We start from the raw sequence: 7,440 nt of genomic DNA on the forward strand, positions 1-7,440 counted from the left end.
AAAGGTAAGGTCCCTAGTTAATGGATGTCTTCAGGTTGAAGGAAACTCTGACGCTCCCTTCATTAAAAAGCCAGCCTTTGGGGAAAAGCCACACCTGAGCCATTAGGAGGAAAAGCATGCAGCCTGTAGGTGAATGAGGCCAGAGCAGAATTCAGCCCTCCCCCCTCTCAGCCCTTCATTGTGACCACGGAAATGAATTTCCCCCTTCAGCCACAGAATACAAAATACTTGGGTTTCTCTAAGTCTTCCGGAGGTGTAAGTTGCATTCGGAAAAATCTGTATATTTAACTTTGTTCGTCACCTGACCCAGGGGGATGAAAATGAACTCCATAAAACTGGCACAGCCACACTGGAGACAGGGCTCCGGAGCTCCCAGGGTGCCTCCCGCTCCCTCCCTGCCCTGTAATCGCGCTGCTGCAGCAGATAAAGGAACCACAGAGCCTGCATGCAAAACCCGAGCCTCCTCTCTGCCTCCCCTCCCGTAATTCATCTTTTCTGCTTTCCGCAGGAACCGCCACCCTCTGCAGCATTCATCATTTGGCTGGGACTTCCCCCTTTTGTTGTCACCATCGCTGCCTTTGTTTTTGGAAAAGGAAGGGGAAAAAAAAAAACCATCCGTGGCTCATAGAGCCTACGTGGGAGGGCGGCTGTGTTTGGAATACACCCCGTCACATGTAAAATTCATGTGGCCCTCTCCCTCTACCAACCTGAGCATCGCTCCTGTCCCTAAAGAACTTGGGAAATGCAATGCCAACCTGTTTTCACTCTAAGATTATAGCCCCAGTATTTTCACTTATTAATAACTAAGATCACTCCCTAACGAGCGGAATACTTTTCTAAAGACACCAAATGCATCATGTGCATGAGATACTCTACGTCTGCGCGGAAAGAAACCAATATTTCTGAACTCCTTCACCCTCCACTGATGCAGTTGCCATGGAAACCGTAACATTAAGCCAGGGAGTTACTTCCTTCCGCATTACATAATATTATCTGATGCTTAGTTACTCCTGAACAAATGCGTTTGTTCAGTCGCTTTTTGTCCATGTAATCAACCATATCTGCCTCGATTTGATTAAACAAGTTGCAGCGGCATAAAATTCAGCGACTGACTGCGTCGTGCCCGGCTGCCTGTTACTCACCCAGAAAATGACATGCTCTGCATTTGCCAGAAAGGCTGCACGTGGGGTTGGAGAAGAGGGTCTGTGCGGCACCGGTGACACAGGCGTGGCTACCGAGTAAGGTAATTAAGATGAAAAGGACACGAAGTTAGAAACTGGAGCAGAAGTGCTTACGATGAAATTACAGTAGTTTTGAACCCTTTTTTTTTTCTTCTACCAAAAGGGGAGAAGACAGCACAGATTCTCTGGAAGGGTCTGTATGTAACGTCCTTCAAGGAAAGAAAACGTTTGCTATTGAAATTGTTGCTCCAGGTGGGGACGTTATTCCCCGTATTAGCAGCGGGCTTTCAGGAGGACTATCGATTTACGTGTTATTTGTGGGACCGTAATGGACGGCCGTTCTCAGTGACCTTGAGGCTCCTTTCTTTCTAGTTATGGCCATGGACAGTCCCTTCATTCCTCTTCTGATTCATTTTAACACACGACTTCAGGTTATTTCGCAATGAGTGGCAATAAGGGATAGAATACCCAGACGTAAATAATGCTTGTTGAGACAAAGTTCTTGATGGAGCAGTGAGTCCTGCTCTTGACAGTAGGTCAGTCTACTATCTGCACATATAGCAAGATCTGGAAGGATTCACTTTCCCCTCCCTCCCTCTTTCCCTCCCCACTTCTGTCTCTCTCTTCCTTCCTTCCTTTCTTCCTTCCTTCCTTCCTTCCTTCTTCTTTTTCTTTCTTCCTTTCCTTTTCTTTCTTTCTTTCTTTCTTTCTTTCTTTCTTTCTTTCCTTTTCTTTCTCTTTCTTTCTTTCTTTCTTTCTTTCTTTCTTTCTCTTTTTAATATACTTACTGCACTTGCTACATGTTAACAGTATTTATTGAGAAATCAATTGAATCCCTAGGCTGGCATTTTATTTTTATTTTTTAAATTTGGAAATCAGATTTTATTAATTGCATAATGATTTAATAACCTAGATAAATAAGGCTTATTTCCTAACACACACATTTTATTTATTTTTTAAATTTATTTTTAAATATAGTTTATTGACAAATTGGTTCCCATACAACACCCAGTGCCCATCCCAACAGGTGCCCTCCTCAATGCCCATCACCCACTTTCCCCTCCCCCCTACCTCCCATCAACCCTCAGTGTGTTCTCAGTATTCAAAAGTCTCTTATAGTTTGCCTCCCTCCCTCTCTGTAACTTCCTAGGCTGGCATTTTAAAAACATTTTACTAAATATTTGTATAACTCTACAACCTATTTATGAGTTTCTGATATGTCCTCTTTAAGTATATTCTTAGTAAAGACATAGTGATAAAGTGCATAGTTATTTTAGAAAAAAAAAAAGATAAGCCAGAAGTCCATTAAAACCATTCAGAACTCGGGGCGCCTGGGTGGCGCAGTCGGTTAAGCGTCCGACTTCAGCCAGGTCACGATCTCGCGGTCCGTGAGTTCGAGCCCCGCGTCAGGCTCTGGGCTGATGGCTCAGAGCCTGGAGCCTGTTTCCGATTCTGTGTCTTCCTCTCTCTCTGCTCCTCCCCCATTCATGCTCTGTCTCTCTCTGTCCCAAAAATAAATAAAAACGTTGAAAAAAAAATTAAAAAAAAAACCATTCAGAACTACCACCCAAAAAGAAGGATCTGTGCCATTTTTATGCAAATGGAGATAGCACTTAATTAGAGTTTCTACAGGAATACCTTTTGTTCAGATTTGGTCCATAATTCCTTTCTTCTTGTGTTTTCTTGAATCTGTTGATTCTGTCATGTTCTGCGCCTGTCATGTCATTTTATTTCATGGTCTTAATTTGTTTTGCCTGTAATCCTTGGTCTTTTCATCTGCAAAAAAGTCAATGTTGACTTTTCCTGCTAATCTAGAAGTTTCATTTCCCTGCAATGTTCTTGCTCTCTCTCTGTCTCCTCCTTTCGCTATTTGTAACAACCCTGAGCTGGCCGGCACCAGGCTGTTTTCATCCAGCTTCCTTTGACTTTGATGGGCTTCCTCCCTCTGGTTTCCTGCTCACCCTCCGGGCATCATGCCCTCCTAACTCCCCTCACCTCTTACTATAAGGTGCAGTTCGGGCATCACATCCTAGAGTCTCCAGTTCACAACACTCAACCCCACCCACCCACCAGTGAATTTTCCCCTCCTTGCTTCCACTGTGTATAATTCTATCACAACACCTACAAAATATTAATTTCTCAGTTGTGGATGAGTCTCTCTCCATTTGTTTATTAAACAAATACTTATGTGGCCTTACTCAGTGCCAATCCAGGGCAGCGGGGCCACAGAGATGGTGAAGACCAACAAGGTCTGGTCCCTGAAGTTTACCAGCTGTGTCTTGAATTTCTTAGCAAAATGTCTCACCCATAGTAGACACTTAACACTTGTTTGTTCAATTGGTTTTTAAAACTACCAGTTTTGTTACACGCATTACCTAAATTTTAGGATAGAAAAAAAAGAAATTAACAGAAAAAACACGATTTATCTGTACTCTCACGTAGCTAGGAGTTTAAGTCACATTTTTGTATGCATATTTTCCAAGCAGCATTTTCTTAGACATAATGCAAATCTCCTTTTAAAATGGGGTCCTAGGACATGTGTATTTTGTGCTTGAACATCTCACAGTCATGGCCATCAGCATTCAGATGGCTTCTTGTCATGCAGGCATAAATGTGTCAGAATGAGGGGACATTCCAGTGGATCAGGTGATTCTTTAGTCATTCTTGCCTCGGGCCTGACGCTGTATTTTTTCATAACTTCACTACAGTGAGGTCTTTGCTGACTTGTCCACTCATCCAGAAACAAGAGCAAGAAAGGACATAGGAACTCAGTTCCCTGAAGACAAGAGGCTCAATTTCAAGGAACCAGACCAGGATTCATCTTTGTCTATGGTTTCTAATTGGAAAGTTCCCATTTGCAGTAACTGCCTGACATCTTGTGGGTCACATAAACCTTTTTGTTTGGGCATCTGATTTGGTACTCCAAAGATTTGCATGCAAACATATCTTAGACCGTAACGTCGAGAGTCAAACTACCTTGACTTTCAAATATTGGCCCTGCACTTGAGGAAACTGTGGACAGTGAAATCTCTCTTTAATGTCACAGTTTCCTTTTATGTAAAATGAGACCAATAATGGAAGATTGAATGAAGTGCATGTGTATATAAAACCTTCAGGCTAGTGCGTGGCACTTAGAAACCATTCAACAGACATTCATGTTGTACCACATCTTTTTTTTTTTTTTAATGTTTATTTATTTTTGACAGACAGAGCATGAGCGGGGGAGGAGCAGACAGAGAGGGAGACACAGAATCCAAAGCAGGCTCCAGGCTCCGAGCTGTCAGCACAGAGCCCGACGCGGGGCTTGAACTCACGGACCGCGAGATCATGACCCGAGCCGAAGTCGGACGCTCAACCAACTGAGCCACCTGGGCGTCCCATACCACATCTTCTTTATTGATTCATCCATTGATGGACATTTGGGCTCTTTCAATACTTTAGCTACTGTCGATAGTGCTGCTATAAACATGGGCATGCATGTGCCCCTTCGAAACAGCACACCTGTCTCCCTTGGATAAATGCCTAGTAGTGCAATTGCTGGGTCATAGGGTCGTTCCATTTTTAGTTTTTTGAGGAACCTCCATCCTGTTTTCCAGAGTGGCTGCACCAGCTTGCATTCCCACCAACAATGCCAAAGAGATCCTCTTTCTCCACATCCTTGCCAGCATCTGTTGTTGCCTGAGTTGTTAGCCATTCTGACAGGTGTACAGCCCTACTTTCTAATAAAATGCTTCCATTGGCTTGATATCTCATTAACTTATTCTTTTTGATTCTATAAGTTCCTTGTCTTCTGGTATAAGTGATTGCCTCCCCTGTAAGCCTCAATATTCACCGCACTTAGAATTTTTCATAGCATCCACTTTGCCATTGTCCAGTCATACAATCACATAGGAGAAAATTTTGGCCCCTAGTAGTTCAAAATGATTCTACTTTGACACATCTACGATCAATTTTATTTGGGGAGCTGAGATGAGACCATCTCATACAATGGAATTTCCTTCGGAGAATTGCAAAGTAAGATTGTAAAAAGTAGGAGACATTATCACCATTACCTTGATTCCCATTGATCAGAATTTTGTAATTTAGTTCAGCTGAGAAACATGTTACACTCATGGAGACCACCTTATCTGATATCTCCAAGTCCCAAGGTGGAATGATCTAGCCTTTGTATGCTCCAATAGGAAACCCACAAGTTAGATAAGAAACAAAGCTCAGCCTTCAAAATGTGAGGGTTCTGAGTTAAAAGAACCTCAAGCAACCAATCCACATGGGATCAAATGGGAAACATGAAGGATATGAAATCCAGAGCAAGGGAGATTGCTATTTAAATTCTCCTTTTCTTGGGGCACCCGGGTGGTTCAGTCCGTTAAGCATCTGACTTTTGATTTCCACTCAGGTCATGATCTCGTGGTTCATGAGATCAAGCCCCACATTGGGCTCCGTGCTAACAGTACGGAGTCTGCTTGGCATTATCTCTCTCCTTCTGTCTCTCTGTCTCTCCCCCACTCTCTCTTTCTTTCTAAATGAATAAAATAAACTTTAAAAAAAAAGTAAGCTTTTTTTTTTTTATCTTCCCATGGCTCTCTGTGCTACAATTCCAGCAGCTTCTTTATGTGTTCCATTAAAGGAAGGCCGTGTGTTTATTCAGCTATTAACAAATCAGGAAGCCTTGCTGAAATGTTAGCTTTAGCATAACACTACGCTTGATGGATAAGGTTAATCCAGCCCAACACAGTTTCTTTGGTAGTGATAACAGTGGGATTTGTGGAGGAAAGAATATGTGTGTGTGCGTAGATTTTATGAGAGAATCCTACTGTTCTACAATTGGATGCCTCAGTTTATCTAAATATTTGCTGAATGTTTTCAGAAGCTTGATTTCAAGGTAAATGGTCTGTAAGATTTTATTGCCTGCCATATTTATTTATTCTTAAAACAAGTCCTTCTGTGCATATACACTTAGATTCGACTTTTTATAATTTGAGTCCACATCTCGTCTTTGAAGTAATTGGGACTGACCGTCCCCCTTGATAGAGAGGGCAGCCAGAGGGAGGTCGGACCACTGAAAGTCACACACCCAAGTCTAACGATGAGTAAGTCAGGGACACTTGGCTTTTTAATGAAAGCTACAGAATCTGACCCCAGGAAACTTTACCTATTACTTCTGGAATTGTTGTCTCCCCGCAAAGCGAAGTCCAGCATAAGAATCCCTATGACAAGCGAAAGACCTAGGATTCTAACCCACTTCCTCTAGATGCACGTGCAGCAAACCTGCCCCGACCCCACCACCATCCAGTATCTACATTCATGTTCAAGTGGCCCATGTTTGTCTACAGTAGTTTTTAAAAAACGATATCCTGACTCATTCCTTTTTCGATTTCTGGACCGAAACATAACTTTTCATCTGCTTCATTCACAGGGCAATTCCTTTACCCCTGGATTGCTTTGGATCTTCCCTGGAGGTGACCTGTAACAACATGCACAAAAAATTCCATGAAGATTCATCCAAAGGATGCCTAGAGTTCCCCCTGGTGATTCCAGACAGCAGTATACCGAGTCCACGTCTTCTGAGCACGAGAAATTCATTTAACCTTTGGATATTCTTCTCGGACCCATTAACCTTTTGTATGACCATCACTGTTGTCACTAGTAGCTGGGCTGTCTTTGGTGTACTTAAGGAGCCTCTTATTTGAACGTAGATGCTAAAACCCTAAATAAACTCTTAACTGGTTAAAGTTAATACTGTATTAAATGAGTGACCAGGTCATTCTTCTTTGTAAGCAAGTCGGCTTTATTCTAGAAATGCAAACACTGCAAAAAATAATAACGTGATTGACTGAAATTAATGAATTAAAGGAGGAAGTTCACGTGATCCTTTCAAGTCATGCTGAAAAAAGATGTTATAAAATCTGGTGCCCATCCATGATGAAAATGTGCAGCAGGCTAGGAATGAAAGCAAAATATTAGAGATACATAGTCCCAGTGGGGCGCCTGGGTGGCTCAGTCGGTTGCACGTTGAACTCTTAATTTCAGCTCAGGTGGTGATCCCCAGGTTGTGAGATCGAGCTCTGCGTCAGGCTCCGTGCTGAGCGTGGAGCCTGCTTAAGATTCATTCTTTCTCTCTCACCTTCTGCCCCTCCCTTGCTTGAGCTCTCTCTCTCTCTCTTTCTCAAAAAAATGAGCTGTGGTGTGACTTTTGTCTGACTCCCAAGCCACAGGCTTCATCACCATGCCATGCCCTCCTGGACAGTTTGAAAATGTA

General features: G+C 42.7%; 1 long non-coding RNA gene across 1 annotated transcript; it reads left to right on the forward strand.

Moving 5' to 3' along the window:
- Positions 1-1,028: 1,028 nt before the first annotated feature.
- Positions 1,029-6,923, forward strand: LOC121014597 (uncharacterized). Its single transcript, XR_005783299.1, has 2 exons — positions 1,029-1,243; positions 6,598-6,923. It is a non-coding gene; the product is annotated as an uncharacterized LOC121014597 (long non-coding RNA).
- Positions 6,924-7,440: the final 517 nt, after the last annotated feature.

This window comes from Herpailurus yagouaroundi, unplaced genomic scaffold (genome assembly GCF_014898765.1).
Source record: "Herpailurus yagouaroundi ecotype Mexico unplaced genomic scaffold, PumYag 203, whole genome shotgun sequence".
NCBI lineage: Eukaryota > Metazoa > Chordata > Mammalia > Carnivora > Felidae > Herpailurus > Herpailurus yagouaroundi.